Source organism: Hydra vulgaris, chromosome 09, assembly GCF_038396675.1.
Source record: "Hydra vulgaris chromosome 09, alternate assembly HydraT2T_AEP".
Classification (NCBI taxonomy): Eukaryota; Metazoa; Cnidaria; class Hydrozoa; order Anthoathecata; family Hydridae; genus Hydra; species Hydra vulgaris.
In genome coordinates this window covers 18,375,323-18,400,172 of record NC_088928.1, presented here as the reverse complement: position 1 = coordinate 18,400,172, position 24,850 = coordinate 18,375,323, and the positions used below count along the sequence as shown (strand labels likewise).

Genomic DNA, 24,850 nt, shown 5'->3' with positions numbered 1-24,850 from the left:
TGGAGACTCCAAAGATATTGATGCAGTTGATTTATGTGGTGAACTGAAATCAATTTCAAGACGAGTTGCAAGGTGTACATTGCCATTAGATTTACTAAATTTTATATTAAAAAGTAATCTAACAGATTGTTTCCCCAACACTGTACTAGCTTTAAGAAACCTTTTGACTCTTCCAGTTTCCGTGGCTAGCGGTCAGCTCAAAACTCAAACTAATAAATACATTTTTGAGAACGTCTATGCACCAAGAAAGACTTGCTGAATTAGCTACTCTGTCAAGTGAACATGATATTGCTAGAAACATTATCCTGACGGAACTCGTTTCTACATTTGCAAAAACAAAAGCGCGAAAAGTGAAGTTTTGAAATTAATTATTAATACATTATAAATGTAATTATTAATACATTATAAATTAATTATTAATACATTAAAATGTATATATATATATATATATATATATATATATATATATATATATATATATATATATATATATATATATATATATATATATATATATATGTATATATATATATGTATATATATATATATATATATATATATATATATATATATATATATATATATATATATATAATATTTTATATTTAATTTTTATATTAAACTTGATGAAACTTATGAACTTAATGAACAGATAAGTTTTTTCGATTTAGTTTAAAGTTTATATTTGTCAACTCTTTTTAGGATTTGGTTGAAGCATGCTTATATACATATAAATATATATCTATTTTTTAATTAGAGAGGTTCAATTTCTTCTCAATTCTGTGTTTTATTAATAATTTTAGTATTTAATCTTAATTAATTATAAAAAAAAAAAAAGTTTTTAAAAACCTTTTTTTTTTTTATTATTTTTTTTTTTTTTATTGCAAGTTTTACTTTGTGCAAATTTATATTAATCTTTATATACTTATTTATTTAATATTTTTTTCGAAGAATTTGTTATTTTACTTGTTATTGATTATTTTATTACTTTAAAAGAATTTTTTTTTTAAATTTTTAAATTTAAAATAAAAAAAAATTCTTTAGGACCCTGTAACTTTTTGTTTTTGTTTTATCTTTTAAAAAATACAGTCTTATTTTATATATATTGGTAACATTTATATACTCTATACGAAATTATTTATTTTTTACGGAATCAATTTCGGGGCTTGGCGATAAGACAAATTGTGTCTTCCTCTTGCCCCGGCCATCTGTATATTGGAAATATTGGTTGTATTTATATTTTTTATACGGCAAAAATGGAGAGAGAAAAAAATAGGTTTATTGAAACACGCGAGCAATAGCCTATTTTGTTTATTTTTTTCATTGGACGAATATTGACTCAATAGAGTTACGGTATAAGATTTTTGTAGGAAAATGTTGAACCGATACTAGTTCGGTCAAATGTCGGCCCAAAATAGTACGATAGTACGATATTACGAGTTGGTTCAACGGAGTAAATTTGCCAGTGATAAAACTTAGGTCGGGCCATTGTAAGTTTGCTGTCTGAGGCCCAATCAGTTTTTTACAAATATCTTACTGTGTTAAGCAAACATTTGGCCGATGTAGTTTCGGCTCAATATTTGGCTAAAAAACGCTGATGCCGTCAATCGATTGAATCAATATGCGGCCAATAAACCTAGTTGGTGATTTTTTTTGGTGTATTTTTAAAACTCATTGCATAACATTTTAAAAAAATGGTATCGTTTAACAAAAAAAAGAAAGGTTTTGATATTATCTTTCCATATTTTAAAATTATGAAAATAAACAAAACAGGCTATATTTATTATTCTTCTAAAAATCTTAGAAGGTCACCTCATAAGAAGTCACTTCATGAGGTTTTCCTGACTTTATGTTTTTTTTTTCTTCAAGATAATGAAATATTAATTAACATTTAAATAATGTGCTTATAATATTTTGCTACTATCTAAATTATCAATCTAATAATATAGGCAATAATCAAGTTATTTTTGTGTAAGATGTTACAGTTATTATTTTTTTTCAATGCTTTCAATTACTGTATTGACATTTCAAATATTTTATTTAATTATAATGGAAGACAATGTCTTCTTTATTTAAAAAATCAAACATTTGAAATATCATACAGAAATAAGTTTTAAAAAATAAACTTTTTTTCTTTATTTGTTCATAAGTGTTCATAAAGGTATTAATAATACCTGCAAATTGTACATCACTAGTGTCATTAGATCTAAACTTTTATAAATGACTACTACATTGGCATTGCAGTTGTTAGAAGCTAATGTTTAACATTCTAAATATGTTTCTTTTGTTTGATTTTTTCTGTTTGATTGTAAAACCCTATCTACTAACATATTAGCACAGGTTTTAATAATTGATTCAATTTGAATCATGATTTAAATTGATTTAAATCATGATTTAAGTCGATTTAAATCATCTGATTTAAATAAATTGATTTAAATAAAGATAACCCATATAGTATATATTTCATATTTCTAAGGCAGAGGAGCATTATTCTTAGTTTTAACTTTTTTTTATTGATTTTTTGGGTATCGTTCATATTTAGTTTGTGTACAACAGTTAACAACTTTAGGCTTTTTGATTTACTTTGGTTATAACTTAATTGTTAATGAAAATGTTGATTGCATATGTTGCTATTGGTAAGTGGTTTAGAAAATTTTTGTTTTGGTTTCAATTTTGCATCACACAATTACTTTCAATTTGTTAAGTTTCTTTGTTGAATAATTAAACAAACAACTAATTTTTTTGCAGAAGCGGTGAAGTCAAAAAAACTTAGCTTAGGCAGGCATGTAATAGAGATGGTGGAAGAAAAGACGATAGTCGTAGGCACAAAATATCTTTAGCTAAACACGATTTAATAACAAGTAGCTCAGCCAATATAGAAACCACTCCTTAAATTTTTAAGAAGTTTTTTTTATTTAAATCTTAATGTTTTTATTTTATTTTATGTTTTTGGTTTACATTTAGTGTTTACAATATGTTTATTTAACTGAGAGATTATGTAAATTAAATAAATAAACTTTTGTACTTTTATCACACTTTTTTGTTTCTTATTCTCTATAAATTTCAAAGTAGCGATGTAAATCATCTATTTATAACAACGATCTAATATTCCAAAAAACGTTAGGCTGATATACAATATTTGTTGTTGAATTTAGTTAGAGCTTGTTTATAATAACATTAGCAAAATGTTTTATTCAACATTGGCCCAATGTTACATACAATATTGGACCAATACAACGTATACAACGTTAGACCAATGTTGTATACAATGTTGGGTCAATGTTGCATACAACGTTGAGGCAATGCCTAAGCAATGATCAAACCTGCATTTGGTCAACATCAAATTTCAACGTTAGGCCAATGTATCAACACGCATTGTCCCAACATTGGGCCAATGTAAACTTGCTATCAGGGTAATTATCATACTATATTCAGGCGACATTTGGCCAAAGTAGTATCGGCTCAATATTTTACTATAAAAATCTGTTCTTACACCAATGCCGTAGCGCTGTTGAGTCATTATTTGATCATTTTTTACAAAATAAAGAAAGGTTTTGATTCAAACTTTAATTTTTTTTAAATTAAAAAAATTAAGAAAATAGGCTATATTTATTAATCTCCTAAGAATCTTAGAAAGTTACTCCATAAGAAGTAAACTTCAAGAGGTTCTCATGACATTTCTTTTTTAAATAATAAAGCGTCAATTTACATTTAAAAATGTGCTCATAACATTTTACTACAATCTAAATATCAATTCAATAATAAAGGCAAAAATCAAATTTTTTTTGTGTAAGATCTTACATTTATATATTTTTTTAATACTTCTTACAGTTTCGACATTTCAAATGTTTCATTTATTTAATAAAGAAGATATTTAAAATGTTTTCTTTATTAAAGAAATCAAACATTTGAAATCTTATACAGGTATAAACGATAAAAAAAAATTTTTTTTCTTAATTTATTGGTAATTATTTAATTTTTAGTTTATTAATGTATTAATAAAACCTGAAAGTTGTTCATTACTTGTGTTACTATATATAAAGTTTTATGTAAAACTAATACATTGGCATTGCAGTTGTCAGAAGCTGATGTTTTACATTTTAAATATGTTTATTTTATTTGATACTACTAACATATTAACACAGCTTACAAAAAGTGATGCTACTAGAATCTAAATTCTACTTATGTAGAGCTTTCTAATACTGCCAGACATTTTAATATAAGACCAATGACTAGTCTATAATAATTGACAAAATTATGAGAATAAATAAAAAAAAATCATTTTAAACAATTAATCAAAAAACTCAATTTAAATCATGATTTTTATTCGTCCAATTTAAATAACTCTAACCACTGCGGCCGTGGCGCAGTGGTTAGAGCGCTTGCTTCATAAGCAGGAGATCTAGGTTCGAAATGAGCTCTGGACAAATTTTCGCGTCAAAAGGTAAGGAAGGAGGCGTGAACTTCCTGGTTAAATGCACTTCCGCGGTGCTCTGTGACAAGACCGTTAGGACTTCTTGGGGCACCTAAAATAAAAATTAAAAAAAAAAATAATAATAATTTAAATCGATTTAAATCAACTGATTTTATTTAATCAATTTAAATCAAAACAACCCTGTATATATTCCATTTTTCTGAGGCAGAGGGACATTATTCTTGGTTTTATTAGTTTTCAATTGATTTTATTGAATATCGTTCCTACTTAGTTTGTTCACAACAGTTAACAGCTTTAAGCTTACATATTGACTTTAGTTATAACTTAAAGAATTTTCTTGAATTATTGACGATTGCAAGATTGAACTTAGCAGAAGGCTAAATTTCTGCTCTGGAGACGAAAAAGGAAGGTAGCGAAAATGATCAGCCAAAATAAAGATTTAAGGGACAAAAAGTTGTGTACATTTTGGTCTAGATGATTCTTCAGATTATTTCAGTAATAATATATCTTCGATTTCATATAATAATACAAAAAGTATTAATAAACTCTGGGATTTACCTGTAAGTCCAAACTCTTTGCACAAGTTCTATGTTTTCTCTGAGAAGTTTAATGAACAAAAATTATTAAATGGTAAGTTTTAATTCAAAAGTCTTTTTGTCTAAAAATAGTGAATATTTATTCATGGCTTTAGTTTTACAAATTTAAAGACTTTTTTATATATTACTGTCAAAAAGTCAAAGTGTTAATGATTATTTTATTGTGCAATATTCAATATATCAAATCTTATACCAACTTTGAAATCCATTTGAAAGCAACTTATAGGAAAGAAAGCATAATATTCATATGAGTTTGAAGTATTAATAGTTGTCGATGATTCATTTATTATTCATTGAATAAACGTTTATTTAGATTTATCTAGTAGACTAGATAAAAGGTAATACTATATTTTTTATTAATGATGTTAGTTTTAAAAAGTGTATTATTATTAATATTCAGAATAAAAATATTTCAAAAAAAAAATTGCTTTCAAGCATTGGAAAAACATTGTTTTAATATGAATTTTTTTGTTTCACAGTGGATTCAATCTCACATGATAATGAGAATTGTTTTGTGGCAGTGCCAGAAATTGAATTCACATCAGCAAATTCCATAATTCATAAAAAAATTATGAATCCATTAGCAAGTACATATATTTATCATTAAAAACTTACTCCTCTGTCTTTAATTTTATTTGCTTGATTTGTGATTATTGTATTCATTCTCATAAATTCTAAATGTTATGTGCATTTTGTTGTTTAGTTTCTTAAGAATATTTTTAACTTTATTGTTTCAAGATAAAATTAAATCCCTAAAGATATGCAGGTATTATTGAAAAGATTGGCAAGCATTGAAGTGCAACCTGGTGAACTACAAAGCACATCAAATTTAGTTTTAAGCATAATTAGAAAGAGTAACAAAGAAAACGATTTGCCTGACATAGTGTCTTTGCCACTAAAAGCTGAAGAAAATTTAAGTACTCTAGAAGAAAAATTAAAAGACAAAAAAATACTTAAGCAGGCGGTAAACCTTTTTTTAAGATTTGTTTATGTATTTCGTATGATATCTTTATACAGCTTAAGTACTTTAAACAAAATACTCTTTTAAAATATTTTGTAAATGAGATTTTATATTAATTTAAGTCTAATAAAAAGTTTCCAGGTTGTATATTTTTGCAGGTTAATTATTTGAGACAAGTTAGAGTTAAACACGAAGAAGATTGTATGTTATATACTAAGAATAGTTTTTAAAAACGGCCTAGCTGTATGATTAAACTTTGCAGGGACAGGACAAAAAATCGGAATAGGAATAATGTTGATCGCATGTGTTGCTATTGATAGGTGGTTTAGAAAGGTTATTTTTTTAGTTTCAATTTTGCATTACACAATTACTTCCAATTTGTTATATGTTTCTTTGTTGCATAATCAAACAAACAACTATTTTTTTTCCAGAAGCTTTGTAGTCAAATAAGTATTGCTTACGTTAGCATGTGGTAGAGATAGTAAAAGAAAAGATGATAGTCGAGGGTACCAAATATCATTAATTAAACGCGATTCAATAACAAGTAGCTCAGTCTTTATCGAAACTACTCTATAAATTTTATAGGGAGTTTTTTATTTAAAACTCAATCTAACGTAGCATAAAACTCAATCTAACGTAGCATTTAAAACTCAATCTAACGTAGCATATAACTTTAGGCTGATATTCAGCATTTAGTTAACTTTTAATCACGTTTGCTTAACGTTTAATACAATGTTGGCCCAATGTTATAAGCGATATTGGGCAATTGTTGTATACAACGTTACTTAAATGATGTATATTATATTTTGCCATTGTTGCCTACAAAGTTAAGCCAACGTTGGGTAAACGTTATAAATAACATTGGGCTTATGTCGTACACTACGTTGGGCCAATGCCTAACCAATGAGCAAACCTGCATTAGGCCAACATTGACGTTCAACGTTTGGCCATTGTATCACCATGCATTGGCCCAACGTTGGGCCAATATGAACTTGCTATCTGGGAATTGCATTACTGATTTATACAATAGTTTTTAGTTGAAAAAGATAAACGCTGTTGTTGTCAGGTATCTTGGTGAGAGATAAATTGTTTTTGCTAGTAATAGCAATGTTGCTTTTAAACTAACAGTAAGCATACTTTTTAATTAATATTCTTTGTTTTTCATTTTTTTAATGCATTAATAATAATTTCTTCTTTTATGGTTCTAATACTTATTTTGTATTTATAATATACTAGTGTGGTTCAATACCTGAATACTTAAGAGTGCCAAGCTTGTATGGTCAAAAAGTTCTCTTTGATAAAACGAAATATGGAGTTAGGAGTAGAAGAGGTGTTGAGATAGATGTTCATCTATTGATCAGTACATTTGAAATGGTGGTTGCTTTGATTGGCGTTTACTATTTGCGAGATTCGACGTATTCTACTTGTTTTAAGCAGCTTCTACTTCTACGACGTATTCTACTTGTTTTAAGCATATATTTATATATATATATATATATATATATATATATATATATATATATATATATATATATATATATATATATATATATATATCGATATATATATAAACTACTGGATTATACTCTCACAATTAGATAGTGGGCATTGAATATCAAAATTTCCGTTACTTATTTCATTGGTCAATATTGGGCGCTGCTCAGTTATGGTTCTATTTTTTCTTCCGTCATCTATATCAATGGCCGTTGCCAGAAAGCTGCCTATTCTTTCTTTAATACTTTTGTCAGTAGCGTATTAAATATAATAGTATTACAAATTGAACGAATACAACGTATTTCACGTACTGTTATGGAAAAACAACAAGCTTTTACTAAAATATTAGTTTATTAAAAGAAAATGGGATGTAGAATACAAAAACATTGCCTTACCTATAATGACCTTTGATTCCTTCCGCGCATTGAGTATAACAAACATACTCTTTTAACCGTTAGCTGTATTAAGATTGTTTGTTGATTAGCCGTTGTTGTTTGTAATCATCTTCTCCATCCAATTCAAAGAAGTTCATCTAAAATAAATAAAAAAGCAACCGATGTAATATAGTTGATTACAATAACAGTTTAATGGTTCCACAGATGTGTATAGTTTAGACGGGTTTACATAATGTAACAATCTTATTAAAATATGACATTATGGAAGAGTAAAAGCAATTAGTTACAAATAGATGCAACTCCTTAGGTTAATCTGTACTATAGATCAGGGCTGATTTTTTCTATAAAAGTTTTATCAAAGTTATAAAGTTTAAGTCTCCAAGGATAAATACAGTTTTTTTTTAAGACGGTTTTTTAGTTAAGGATTGATATAGATTGGGTTAAAGACATCCAATGGCATAGATGGATGCCGGTATACACTGCCAATGATATTTTTTTTTGTTTGTTTACTATTTCAATCAAAATCGATTCTAGTTCTTTTGCTTTATAATAAAATCATTTCTTAGTTTATATGCAAATTTTTTATTGATATGCAATAGTGCGCTTCAAGCAAGAGATTCAGTTGATATTTGCTCATACCAAAACCCATTAAGAGAGATGTTTGTAGTAGGGGTTCAAAATTTTATTAGTCTAAATTCAAATATTCCAATTATCTCAAATTCATTTTTTGTAGATAGTATAACTTCATCTCAACAAAACTTTCAAAAAGAAAAAGTTTTGTAGAAATGAAGGATCTTAAATGACGATTTGTTACTTGTAATATAGATAAAATTATCAATATGTCTTTAGATCTATTGACATTTGATGTATTGTAACTGTCGGTTTTTTGAACACAATTTAGTTATGGTCTCAAATGTATGCATCCTAAATTGCCTATTTATTATGGGCAATCATAAATTTTGTTTTTGGGGTTCAGCTGTCAATTACCCCTATATTAGGTAACATTAACAGTAGTATGTTTTATGCTGTAAATGTTAAATTTACACCATGAGGGGTAAAACTATCATTGGAATTTTTATAAACAAATAAAATAGAAAAAACATTTCAAATATATATTAACACTAACCTACATTTTCATTTTAAAAATAAGCAGTATTAAAAAGTTGTAAAATTGCAATGAAAAAATAATCTTCTATAATTTTTTAAAAGATATCAAATACTCGGTGTAGTTAAGACAATTTTTAAATATTGTAGAATCTGTATGATATTTTGTTGACTACAACATATTTCCGTTAAATGATCAGGTCTGTGAATAATGAAAAGATCAAAAAATGTTTGAAATGATAAATTTCGCATGCAATTCATGAAATATAAATGTTTGCAGCAAAAAAAAAAAAGACCAAAGATTTTTTTGTAAAAAAAAAAATCTTCTTAAAATCATAATGGCTCGTCCAAATTTGAATAAGATTTTAAATAAATTAACTTTTTCGGTGAAATGAACATTATAGTTCAATAATATGATCTGTTCTAATTTTTTATTGGCAATTTTTTTTAGTTCTACTATAATTCATTCTCGTGTTACTCGTCATTCAATTAAGTGTCATCCTTTTTCTGTGACTGTTCCTAAGTGCTCCAAAAAGGCTTATTCGTTTAGTTTTTTTCCTCGAACATCAGCTCTTTGGAATCATATAATTTGCAATCTTTGAAGTCGTCTGTCAACCGTTATCTCGCTCTACAATCTTCATCTTTTCTCTTTCAGACATATATATATATGTATATATATATATATATATATATATATATATATATATATATATATATATATATATATATATATATATATATATATATATGTATATATATATATATATATATATATATACATATATATATATACATATATATATATATATATGTATATATATATATATATATATATATATATATATATATATATACATATATATATATATCTATCTATATATATATATATATATATATATATATATATATATATATATATATATATATATGTATATATATATACATATATATATATATATATATTTTTATATATATTTATATATATATAGATATATATATATATATATATATATATATATATATATATATATATATATATATATATATATATATATATATACAGTGACGTTGAAAGATAAGGAAAGTTCGGACGGGGGCGGGGGGGGGGGGGAAGAGTTGTGAATATAAGTGTACCAGAATATAAGAGGGCCTAACGCAGCTAAAATCTAAATAAAAAAAACTGAAATTTTGAGTTAGTTTTGACGGAAATGTATATTTATCTATCTCTCTATCTATCTATCTATCTATCTATCTATATATATATATATATATATATATGTATATATATATATATATATATATATATATATATATATATATATATATATATATATATATATTATATATATATATATATATATATATATATATATATATATATATATATATATATATATATATTACAATTTACAACGCCACATTTGTTCACCATAATAAAAGTAAAAGATTTTCAAAAATTTAACAAATTATTTACGTGAAGAAATAGTCTAGCTGATTAAAACGCTATTAAGAGAAACACTTTTGTTAGAAATGTGTTATGTTAGGAAAATTTGTTACAGAACTACAGAGTTTAGAAATTTATAAAAAAGTATCTTTAGACATTTTTTAAGTGTTTTTCGAAATTTTTAAGTGTTCTTCGAAAACAAGTCTCTTATTCAAATTAACATATATTTTGAAATAAGGATTTGCTTAACGAATACGAAATTTCGACAGTATAATGTTTTATTTTTTTAAGCTTTGGTCAATATCTAAAATCATTTTAAATAGATAGATTAAAAAGTCCTTTTGACAATACTGTTCAATGGCTTTTCTTCAATTTGATTAAAGATAAAGTTTGTTTAACTTCCAAATTTAATACTTATATGCTTTAATGCAATACTTAATTGAATTTGAGTGTTATCATCACAATATACTTTCCTATATTCATTTATAAAAAGCCACTGAAAACTTTCTACTCCAAAAAACAAAGAAGCATGTTGTTTTAAGCAAAGATTGAGCATATTATGTTTGTCTTGTTAGGTTGACATTTATTTATTAACTCTTTTGTTTTTAATATTTGCTGATATCTGTTGATTGTATCGTAGTTAATTGTAATATTCCTGAAGTTTGCTGTTTTGGGATTTTAAAAGCATTCCTTATTTATTTAAGCCAAAATATTTTTATTGAAAAGTTTCGTTACTTTAGTTCTATTTTTTGTTTGATTTGAATCCTACTTCTTTTTTTCATTATTTGACAAAAAGTTTATTGTAATAAAGTAATGAAGTTTTTTATTAAAAAAATGAAAATATCTATAAATTGTTTTTACAAACTGTTAATAAATAAATTGTTTTTATTTATATAAATCGTTACAGTGTCTATTTTAATTTTAAGATATTTTATAAAGTAAGCCATTAAATAAAGCATAATATGTTTTAAAACAAATTCTAATCAAATACAAAAATTAAATTTTAAACAAATATAGATTATTTTGTCGTTTTCATTTTTAAATATCAATTTTTTTGCAGACCAAAATATTTTGCAGACCAAAACATTTTAACAACCACAAACATTTTGTTGATTTAAATATAAAGAAAAATTTATATTATAATGTTTTGAGTATTATTTGACATAAATACATTGCCTGGCCATAGCAATACAAAAAACTAAATGTAAATACATCGGCTAAGAATAAGGGTTCGATCAGGTTTTTAATCATGATTAAAAGTCAAAAAAGTCAAGTAAACTATCATTTTTTTTAAAAGAATTCAGTTTTTCTAGATGGTTTTAACGTCGCGTAAATCAAGTAACGTTCTTCCGCTCTAAACGGACGAAAAAAGAAAGCAGTGGTAGGGGGCCTCATGTATCACTATAAGCCACTGAAAATCAAAAGCTGGCGCGAACAATTTGTGATACTCACCCCCCATCCCCCACCCCACCCCCTATCAATGAATTTTATTTTATTATGTCTGCAAGTTTAGCTCTTTTAGACCAGCAACTTGCCATATCTAGATCATATAGTTCAGTCGGCAAACTTGAACTTTTAGTACTGTCGGCAATGTATATATATATATATATATATATATATATATATATATATATATATATATATATATATATATATATATATATATATATATATATATATATATATATATATTGAACGTCGTAATAGCATAAAACAAGCAATTATTTTTTAAAATAACACGATGTTTTTTACTCTTGACATGTTTCGTAAAACTTATTTACATTTTCAATAGATTATTGACGATGGTCTTTACAGAGAAATATTAACGGACAAAAGATTATTCACAATAAACCAATATATTTATTACAAAATAATTCGGTAAATAACCAATCAAAATAACCAACTGTCAAAATATATATACAGTATTGGACAAAACGAGTGCAACCAAATAATGCTAATTTAGTTTCTTTATATTAAAGTGCTGCATTCTTTCAATTTAGAGAATTAACTATGTAACTGTTTTGAGACAAAGTTCTTCAAGTTTTATTCATCACAAAGTTCATTATTTGTACACGATAATTAATAACTTAATCAAAAGTATTAAAAAAAGTTGATTTCCTTCTGGACAAAACAAGTGCAACTCGACAAAATGTTGACCAAGCTGTATTTCGCTATCAATATTTCGTCGCGAATCCTTTGTTGTCGATCACAGCCTTTCATCTTCGAGGCATAGATTCGATCAGGTGATCAATGAAACTTTGTGGAATTGCAGCCCAGGCCTTTTGGATTTGTTCAAACAGTTGATCCAATTCGATATTATTACGAACACCTTCACGATTATTTCTGCGGTTGACGATCTCCCACAGGTTCTCCATAGGGTTGAGATCCGTAGATTTAGGCGGCCAATCCATTACCGATAGGTGGTTGTCTTGAAACCACTGCTTGACTAATTTTGAAGTGTGTTTCGGATCGTTGTCTTGCTGAAAAATCTATTTTATTGGCATATTCCATTCAGCATGAGCTTCCGGAATATAACTTACTTTAATTGTATTTCTTTTAAAAATCATATGTAATTTATTAGAGGGAGGAAAATGTTTGCTTACTAATTTTAGAAAAATTTTACCTATATTTGTTGAAACATTTTTGCTGTACGGGTGTTGCACCAAACTATGTTTCTATTTCTATTACGCTTTTTTGCAAAGGCCACAACGACGCATTAATTAATAAAAATGAACATATAAAAGAAAAAAACACTGATTAATGTAATTGTAAACAAAAAATAGATTGCCCTCTAAATGGAAAGTACCTTTCGAATAATGTAATTTACATGTGCATTGTTTCCTCACAAAATAACCCTGATAAACAATATATTGGCTTAACCGAGGGGAATGGAAAAAACGTTATGCCAACCACAAACAATCGTTAAAACATAAAAAATATTAAAAAGAGACTATGCTGTCAAAATACATTTTGGATTTAAAAGAAAAAAAGAAAAATTTTAATTTAAAATGGTCTATTCTAAAATCTGCCCCTGCCTATGCCACATTTCTAAAAAATGTATGCAATGTATGAAAGAAAAATTTGAAATAATTACTCATTTAAATCAGGAAAATTTATAAAATAAAAAATCTGAATTAATTTCTAAATGTAGGCACGTAAATAAATACCATTTTAAAAATTATAAAAACAAATGACCAAATTAAACTATTCCCATTCCAAAGATATTCATTTAATAATTACTTTCTGTAACTTTCCGTTAACCAAAAAAATATAGTAGTTAAAAAATTTTATTATAATAACTTATAACTTCCTGTAAAATATTTTTTTCTATAAATTGAATTTTTCTTGAGATTTAGTAACTCTTCCTGATGATCCAGCAATGGTAAAACTTTAAGTTAAAGAAAAAAGTTAGATAAGTGTTTTTTACTAATTTATATATATATATATATATATATATATATATATATATATATATATATTTGTATATATATACATATATATATATATATATATATATATTTATATATAAATATATATATATATATATATATATATATATATATATATATATATATATATATATATATATTTAAATACAAACGAAAAATTGAAGTTTTAGTAAAAAAAATCTGTCTTATTTAGCCTTTTGTTTTATACATACGCCGCAAGCTAAAAGCTTGAAGAGTAAGTAAATATAGTCAACTAACTCCTAATTTATTGTTTTTAATCATAAAAAGTTATAAATAGTTATTATTTAGTTTCATTACTAGAACTCACTGCTTCAAATCATTCACTAAAACCCAAGACAGTTTTTTGCTATTAAATATATTTATAAAAATAGCAAAATTTTACATTTGTTTACTACAAAACTGGTGTTTATATGTTTGCCTTTTTAAACATAATAGCTTTTTAACAAATATTTTGAAACCATTACAAAAAAATCTTATTATAAAGTTTATTGTTTTCTATGATTGTGAAATAACTTATGTTGTTGTTGTTTTAATTAACTTTATTTGCAATCATATTATTATATTGATAGATATCTAATCATCGTCGCTATTGGCAATAAAAATTGGTTCTAATTTTTTTATTAGAGACTGCATTTGTAACAGAAGTAGTGATTTCATTAAAGTTGTGATCGCTTTTATGCTGTATTACGCTATTTACCAACACCAACAACCAGTGGCGTCTCTGAGGTTGGTGTCACCCGGAGCTTTTGGTGTCACCACTCTAGACTGAAAACTGAAAAAAAGTTCTTTATATAGGGAGTTTAGTCACGTGTTATTTATCACGGAAAAAAAACTTTCGGTTTGATATTGAAAAACTTCGTCTAAAATACGAAGGAAATAGAACATTTATTTATGTGATGCCGACAGTTTTATCTTGAACTGAAAAACTTATTCTCTTTTAAATGATTCAATTTTGTGTAAATACTAGTAAATTAAGATAGTTCATCAGGATTCACGTGAAAATAGGTTCTGCAGCTATTTATTTTTTATGTACATAACTTTTTGATTTAAAAAAGAAAAATTTATATAGGGTGGGTTTTTTGTTTTCTTTTAAGTGATTTTTAGAAATACCCCCGTTTTATTAAGCGCACTGCGCTTAACTTAGTGATAACTTTCTGCGGATTTCATAGTTACTCTACCATTCAACCTTCCATATGGAAAAAAAAGATCTGTTATTTTTATTGAACATTATTATACATACATTTTTGTGCATTAATGCTGATATTGATATAGTATGACTTTGGTTGATCTAGCTGAACTTTTTTGATAAGTATTTATTATTAACTTTCAAAACAAGATTTATTAAATTATTTACTAAAGACTTCAGTAAATATAAACTAAATATAAAATTAGAAACAAATTACTTCAGTGAAGTAATTTGTTTCTAATTTTATATTTAGATAAAAATTTGTAGTCAGTAAATAAATAAAACTGTTTATTTAATGTAAAGTAGATAAAAAGTTTTAAAGTGTTGTTAATTAAATCATCTGTATATTTATCATTAAGTTTTTTATTATTTTAACTAACCTGTAAGTTTTATATATAACATTGTATATATTATTTATATAAAACTTACTTTCATTGTAACAGTGAATCTTAACATCATACCTAAATTGATATCAACAAATTTAATTAACTATAAGGTAATTTATTTATCAAAACAATGATTTATTTGATAAATAAATATTCTTATAGTTCATTAAATTTTTGGATATCAATTTAGGTATGATGTTTAGATTGATATAAAATGTTTAATGAAGAAATTTGTAATTGGTATTTAACGTTAAAAGATACCTCTAACAATGCATTATATTGTAAATTTTGCAGTGATTTTAATGTTCAGCTCCTCTGCTATGAAAAACAATTAGCTACAAAGATAAATAGATTAGTTGATAATATCAGAAAATTAAAGAAACAACGCAAAAATAAAAAGTTGGATTTGTCATTAAGTGAAGTCTTTATTCCACCTGTGACAAATATTCCTAATAATACATCTATTAGTTCTGAAGTTTGTAAAGAAACAATCCTTATCAGTAAAAACAAAATGCTCAAAAAAGAAAATAAAAATTTAAAAAGAAAACTTGAATCGATGATGGATTTAGAATTTGATTATTTTAAGCATCTAAAGGATTTTGAAGATATGTCAAGCAATCTGCAAATACTTATTTCAAAAAACTCTTTAATTGAAAGTGAACTAAACTATGAACTATGTTAAAAAACTTTATTGTGAAAAAGAAAAAAAGCTCAATATTATTGAAAACAAATTAGAACTATTAAAGTCCAAAAATAAATCATTTAGTGTTAGAAATTTGAATAAAAAAATAAAATATCGTAATACTCAACTCGAAATTAAAAAAAATGAAATAAATTCATTAAAATATGAAACAAAATATAAAATATCGCAATTAAAAAAAAAAAATTGAAGAGATTACTTCAGTTCTTGAAAATTCCGATATAAACATTTCTGAATTAAAAAGCGAGAAAATAAATCTGCAAAAAAAAGTGACTAATTTAAGAATTATTTTGCAAAATAAAACCAACTATATTAATGACTGCATATGAAAGATGTTATAAGTTTAGAGGATGAAGTTGTTTCGTTATGTAATAAGACAAACATTTTAAACGAGGAGAATCAAGAGCACCAAAAATTGGTTTCTTTGTTAGATGATGAGGAAGTAATAACATTTGAACATGGCAGATACAGCGATGACATTCGAGATACTATCATGAAACTTCTTTCAATGAATGTGAGTATGAATAGTGTCAACGGAGTCATAAAAGTAGTATTAAACAAACTAGCAAAAAAGAACATATCTAGGCTACCATCAGCCGCTGTAAAATGTAGGTTAATGCAGGAAGCTTCAATTTTAGGTTAATTTCAAATTGCTGAAGCAATGCTTGAAAATAATTTGACAAATAAAAACTCTAATATAGACAATTGTTTGCATGGTGATGGTACTCAGAAATACCATAAGCATTATCAAAATTTTCAAATTACTACAACCAGTGTGAAATCTTTATCTTTTGGTTTGTCAGAAGTGGTTGGAAAAGATGCGGCAACTGTCTTGCAAAACTTTACTAATATAGTAGATGACATTTGTGACATTAGCAACTCAGCCACTGAAAAAGAAATTAATTTCGCTAAGTTAATAACATCAATTAAATCAATAATATCTATCTACAGTTAATCCTCTTTTTAACTCACAGTTAAAAACATTAAGAGAACAACTTTTGCTGATTGCAATTAATAACTGGCATTTGCTTTCTTCAGATGTCAAAGACAATATGAAGGACATGAGTAATTTTTTCTGTAAACTTCAATTGCTTGCAGATTTTACATCTGAAACTGATAAGGTTTTGAATTCTTTTGAAAAAATTCTGCTTCAAAATGATTTTGAAACTGTTTTTGCTTTTAGTGGTAAAGAATGTGGTGCTGTAAGGTTAGTTCGTACCACATGTAAGGCATTTCATTCAAGGGGTAGTGAGGAAGCTGGTGTTACATCATGGTTTAATTCTTTTCTTTCTTCTCGTAATGATAAATCTTTTTTTGTTCCATTTATTGGAAATCGTTTTAATATTTTATATTACAATGCAGCTGCCCTATACTATCATAAGGATGCTATAACAGAATTTCTTAATGCTTGGCCTAACCCTAATAATTTATTAAAAGCAATTAAAGAAGACATCACAAATCTTGTATTCATTGCTGAAGTTCATGCATTAGGTATTGTTGACAAACTACTTACTGGTCCAATGTGGCGAACTATAGAATCACTTGATAGTATTTTATTTTTAAACCCCTACCTACTTCGCTTAAAAATTAGACTTTCATCACTTTGTATGGATGCATCTTCTTTATTATTTGCTAATGGAAAAATTTTTGAGGATACTAATCTTCTTCATCAAGATGTGGTTTACACCAAACTGTTTGAATGCACTCAAAATGATGAGTTTGATTCTTTAACTGTGCAATCACTTGAAATTATTTTCCATGCGATTCTTGTTATTTTGGAACGTCAGTGTGCTGATCAGGTGGTAAATATTGGAATCCATCTAACTCAGTTTCTGAAGCTGCTTCTAATGTCCCTGTCACTAACAAAGTATCAGAAAGTGACTTTGCCATTATGGATTTAATGGTTCGCACAAAACCCAATGCAAATGTTCAAACTATCGAGGCTTTGACAATGTGGTCTCAGAACCAACATTAAAATGGTTTAATGGTAAAACAGGTGAAGAAAGAAAACAATTACTTGAATATTCAAGAACTAAAGTAACATTAATGAAAAGCAAATATGATGAAAGAAAAGAAGCTCTTAAAAAAGATAAAGCTATGCACCTTCTAGAAAAGCAAGAAGAAAAAAATCGAGAAGAAATTAAACTACAACATAAAAAAGTTGCAGCTTGTAATGATTTGATAAATTTAAATGTAAGGACTTGGATATCATTAGAGGAAGCAGAGGAAACAGTTTCTAATATAGAAGAGCCATTGAAATCGAAAGTACTCCTTGCTCAACTTAATTTTTATCGCATAATCTTAGATGTCGATTGTGACAAAAAACATTTATGTAAAACAAAGGTAGAAGGAAGCAAAAGAATAAACTTGTCTTCAGAGGAATTATATCAAAATCATCTTATTGTTGTTCAAGCAAATTTAACACCAAACAAACAATCTTTAACTAATATAAGTAATGATTTAAAGCCTCATAAAATATGTGATTGAAAACAAAAAAAAAGAATTAATGGAAAAAATTCAAGATGCAAGACTAAACAAATTAATAGAGCAACAAAAAAAGCACTCATCAAAATTTATTAACAATCCATCTGATTTTGTAGGTGATCTTATTCTTTGTAGCTAGGATTGCAAGGTAATTTTATTTAATATAAATTTAGAATAATGTTATAGTATATATTAATCTTATTTATTTTGTTGTTATGTTCCAATAAAGTGTTTTTACTGCATTTGAGTTCAGTGGTTTTTATCTTTATAAATAGTATGAATAATATCTGATATGTTTATCTGTACCAATTTTTTTTATTTGCAGTTGTTTATTTGCAGCTTAACTGCACATTATTATTAAAAAAAAAAAAAAAAGCTTATGCAAAACACTATTACTTTTACATGAACTGCCTATCAAGTAAAGGAAAGAATCCAGAAATGGAGGGCTAACCTTAGGCTAATTTATTGTTACTTTTACATGAACTGCTTATCAAGTGAAGGAAAGAATCCAGAAATGGAGGGCTAACCTTAGGCTAATTTACTATTACTTTTACATGAACTGCTTATCAAGTAAAGGAAAGAATCCAGAAATGGGGAGGGCTAACCTAAGGCTAATTTACTATTACTTTTACATGAACTGCCTATCAAGTAAAGGAAAGAATTCAGAACTGGAGGGCTAACCTTAGGCAACATGACAGCTCACTGATGGAGTGCAAAGTCCTATGGCTTACCTTCTCATTGGTGCACTTCGTTAAATAAGTTAGACAATTTTGTCTAATTTATGAACGGAATAGCCAAGGCAAATTATGTATAAAATTGCATAAATTTACAGATATGATGTCTGCAAAGTTTTGAATGAATTTTGAAAACATATAGTCAAACTTGGGTACATTAATAGTGCGATAATTTATTTCGAAGAAAAAACGATTTAAGACATCTTTAAAAAATTTAAGACAAATAGATAGATAAGATAATCCGTTTAAGTATTTCCATACTGTTAATGTATGTTATTATGACCGTTTATTTCCATGACTGTTAATCTATGTTAATTCCATATCTGTTAATCTATGTACTCTCAATTTCCTAATACAAGAGGGAGGGGGGTAATAAAAGTGGGGGTGGGGAGTTTAGTCAAGATTTAATAATCCGGGGGGGGGGGTCAGAATTTACACTGAAAGTTTTATCACTTATCAGTAACTAGTATTTATTTTTTAATTTTTAAAGCTGATTTTCACTGATTTTTTTTTTAATTTTTAGATATCATTTTTTGTTAATAACAAGTAAAAATTAATAAACGGGAGGGGGGTCTTAATAAGCTTAGGGTGGGTGGCAAAGTTTCTCAAAAATTAATAAACGCCCCCCCGCTCTTCAACTATGGACTCGAGTTTACACAATCAAATAAAGCCAAACATAATAAAATAGAACAATTCAACGAGTTCTTCATTCATTGTTTTCAAAATTTTCAAAAAAGTTAAAAAACCCTAACCCCATTAAAAAATAGAAATTTATCGTAGATCTTTTATCTACGATAAATTTATCCAAAAAATATTATCGTAGGTGCTGAAAACAATAAATTAGTCCAAACAGTAGACTATAAGCGGTTTAATCTCTTTTTGAATTTATAATAATACTGAAATTATTAACAAGTCGTTGACTAAAATCTTTTTTGTTTGTGTAAAAATAAATTTTAGATTTATGTTTATTTTGTACGTATTTTGACGTTTTCGGTCTGTTTTATTTGGGTCCACGTTGTTCAATTGATAATTTATTAAAGAAAAAGAAAATTAATTATTATAAAATAAAATATTTTAAAATATTTTAATAAATATAATTTAAGTTAATATTTATCATCAAAGTTTTGTTGCGCTTAACGTATTATAAATTAAAACATTTGAAAATTTATTTTGTACAAAAAAATTTAAAACATATTCAAACATATTATACTGTTAACTGAATATTTCATGGTACGTCGTTAACCCTCCAAAAAATTATACTTATGAATTGTTCAAATAATTTGGATTTACAATTAAATATCTAATAAAATTGTATTATAAGTTAGTTTGCGCAACTTTTTATGAAGAAAAAAAAAAGATAAAAACGTTTTTTTTTTGGGTGCCAAAAATTTAACGAGATTCTTTAAGAAAATATTTCATAAAAAGTCTATGAATTGAAAATATTTAAACACGTATATCTTTGGAACTAAATAAGCTACAGAGGTGGTTGAAACCATTTTGAAAATGAAATATAATAAGAAATATAATGCATTTAATATAAAAAATATTTACATTCGCTATAAATATTGCATAAACTCCCTACTTTATATCTAAAAGTTTCTATAAAAAAAAGAAGTTTTAGAAAAAATTATGGCATATTTACTTTTTGTTCATTTTTGTGTCAACCCTCTTATAGTGTCACCTGGTGCGGACAGCACCCCCCTAGCAACGCCACTGCCAACAACTGATGTTGTTTTATCATAAAAGGTTATTGAAAACAGGTATATCAATATCCAGTTTTTTTATGTGATGCGCCTTTATTTTTAAAGGGTGTTTTTTTTAGAGGTATAGAACTTTAAGTTGGGATTACTGTTCAAGATGGCGACCGATTTAACAGGTGACAAGTGATTTATTCTCAGTTTGGTTAGGCAATTCATCATGAATAGACTCACGCCTGAACAACGCTTGCAAATAGTTCAATTTTATTTCGAAAATAATGGTTCTGTGCGGAATACGTATCGCGCTCTACGTTCATTTTATCCTCGACAAAATCATCCATCAGAGCAGTTGATTCGATTAACCATGGAACGTTTTCGCACCACGTTTACTCTTATTAATAACTCGCATCCCCAGAGACGCCGTACGGTGCGTACAGAAGAAGCTATTGCTACTGTAGAGCGTAGCATTGCGGAAGACCCGAATGAGTCTATCCGCCATCGAGCACAGGAATTGGATCTGTGTCCATCCACTGTATAGAAGATTTTGCGGAAGGATTTTACCACAAACGCTTGACCATTTGGAAGACAACATTCGCCGTGTTATTGCCGATATACGGCCACAAATGTTGGAAAAAGTCATCAAAAATTGGACGTCCAGATTGGACTACATCCGAGCCAGCCGTGGCGGTCATATGCCAGAAATTATATTTAAAATGTAATGCCACAAGATTATCTTTCTAATAAAAAAAAATTCTTGTCAATCGAATAATCCATCGTTGTTTTATTGCAATTTAAAGTTCTATACCTCTAAAAAAAACACCCTTTATATGTCATAATTTCTTTACTTTTTTTCCTTTAGATTAATGACTATAGAAATTATAGTCTAGAGTGTAGCTTGCGGTCAAATGCGCATTTTTTTTTACAGCTGTTTCAATAATTGTATAATTTAATACAGTTTATTATCCTCACATAAGTTTTAAATTATGGTGAGAAATAAACGTTAATTGATTTTGAAAAATCGACGATTTTTAACGCCTTATTATACAAGTTTTTATTCTTATTAGTGACTGATATGTATTTTTTTAATTTTTTTTTAAGTTTTGTGGTATCATTTTTTTTTTTTGTTAATAGCAACTAAAAATTATTAAACGTCCTCTAACCGACTTCCCCCTCACTCTCGTTTGTTAATCACCTAAAGGTTTTTACATTAAAACTCATAAGCAATAAGACGTGGGATGGGAGAGGAAGTCGGAAAAAATAAATAAGTACTTGGTACTTTAATTAAACTTGGTAATTTAATTAAAGACATAAACTTAATTTAAGGTAATAGAGTGATAATAGTTAACTTAAAGCCAAAATGAATTATTTTCTGTTTTAATTAAAATAAATAGAGTGAATATTTATACTAAAAAGGTTATAAATGGTTGGTGTGAAACAGACCTAACGTGACCCAATTTTCGGTTCCGGTATCGCGTTAAATAAGTAGATTGTTAAATTCTTCGACCGTATAAACTGATAGACACGCCGTAAGTTAAATATTTTGAAGCCAACATCTTTTAGCGCGTGACGTCACGTTTGTGCAGAAGAAAACGCGATAGAAACGAAATAAAGCTTTAAGAAAAAGTTAAATGTGAAATTTTGTAGTAAACATTGTTATTGTTTTTTAAAATAATATTAAATTTATCATTTTATTATTTGTATCAACTTTTAATACATTCTTAGATTTCTTAGAAAAGAAAACGTAATTGTTAATACAATTTTATGTTTTATTATACATTACATTAATATACAAAATAACTTCTTATTGATTCGAAAATAAAATTTGCTTTGTTAGTACACTTCGTATACGTTTATTATGTCGTATATCGTTGATCGAGTCAGCTTTGTGGTGCAATCGTATCTTTAAATATTTAGCAATAATAATTTTGACTAAAGATATTATATGATTACCTTGAGGATCTTCATCAAACATATGATCATGGAAACAACTAAAAATAGGTTTGTGCATATTACGCAAACATTTGAACACTAATACTTCTCTTATGTTCCTTTTATTTAAACTATCTGTTTGCTCTAATATTCTAAATTCTGTTTCAGCCAACTTGCATTTATAAATAACATCAGGTGATGCGTTTATAAGGCCAGTCTTTGGATTTATGGTATACTGTTTCAGAGTCACAAGTGTAGAAGTATTTTTATCCGAAGTTGAGGCACAAATACAATGATTACATTTTACCACTTGTTTAACTTGCCGAACTACGAACCCAGCAATATAGCTTACAACATCAACAACGTAAAAAGATAGTGTTTCAAATTCTGGAAGCTTATAATAAACATGATCATTTAACTGAGACTGACTTTCAAAAATATCAATATCACCCCTTAAATTAGCATTTAAATATTGTATTCCCGATGGCATAATTTGAGACTTTCGGTTAGTACTTGCTGTTAAAATTGATATTGGTGTTTGATCTAAGCAATTTGCATTTTGAGAACCAGCCACTTCACTATGAATCAAAAGACGTTTATACGCACTTTCAAATTGGTGAGCTGTTGGGTTGTTATTATGACCACCGCAACTACGAATAGCACTAAAAAAAACTTCAAGATGGTCTTGAGATAATTTATATGCTAAAACATATTTCAATATCGGTTCATTGCTATTAACATTTTCTTCATAAATTGACTTCAAAGAATTCAGACTAATTATCATGCCTAGAAAACCCATTTTTCTTCCTGTTGTATACATAAATTGTCCATCTGGTAATTCTCTAAGGTTTTTCAGATATTCAATTATTTGATCAATGCGTAAAAATATTTTTTCTTTGTTCCAACTTTGTATGCCACACTTCAAATTTTTGCTAGTAAATTCCGACTATTTAAAATATCTAATGCATCATTAATGTTAGTAACAAAAATTTCAGTTGGTTCACTATTTTTAAAATTTAAAGGGTGGTTTGTATGCCTTAAGTACTTTAATGCTTTTGCCACACTTAAACTTAAAGTCTCAACTGCAATTTTCACTTTCATTTTATCTCGTACCCAGTCAATGTGTCGATTTCTAATTTTTGTAGCAAGGTGCAGACCTTCACTATTCTTTATATCTACTAATTTCTGCAAGTATGACCACTCTATAGAATTTCTATTAGTATCATAAATTGCTGGTCTACTTGCTAGTGCATTTCGTATAAGCTTTAACATGTGTGGAGGATCAGGTAAAATGTGTATTGGATGATTTGATATAGAATGAGGAAACCAAGTCTTCATGTTTTCAATAGAAATATTGGATCCTAAAAAATTTGCCATACTAATATTTGAAGCAGTTTCATCAAATGTAAGCGATATAATTTCTGCACCACTTTCATAAATAAGCTGTAGACAACGTTTAACAATATTAGCTTTTTCAAATCCTCCTAAACCATCAATTAAAAAATATGCAACAGGAAGTTTCCAACGACCATTTACACAGTTTACCATAAAAACTAAAGCTTCTTTTGCTTTGGGTAAACTATCATTATTAATATCAGCACCAAAATCAATATAACCAGAAAATTTATGGCCTGTCCATTCAATTTTTTTTCTAATGGCCATCTCATCAAGCATCAATGAACACACAATACGTTGACCAATTTTCTGAGCCTTTTACATTTCTATGAAAATTTAATGTTAAAGCAAAGCTTTGTAATTCTGGTGGGTAATGCTTTTTAACTTTTCCTTGTATCTGACAAAATAACTGTTTTGTAGACTCAGACATAGTTCCCTGT

At 26.9% G+C, this 24,850-nt stretch overlaps 1 long non-coding RNA gene across 1 annotated transcript; it reads left to right on the top strand.

Moving 5' to 3' along the window:
• Nucleotides 1-2,472: 2,472 nt before the first annotated feature.
• LOC136085032 (uncharacterized) lies at nt 2,473-3,028 on the top strand. The gene is made up of 2 exons (XR_010641019.1): nt 2,473-2,636; nt 2,749-3,028. It is a non-coding gene; the product is annotated as an uncharacterized LOC136085032 (long non-coding RNA).
• Nucleotides 3,029-24,850: the final 21,822 nt, after the last annotated feature.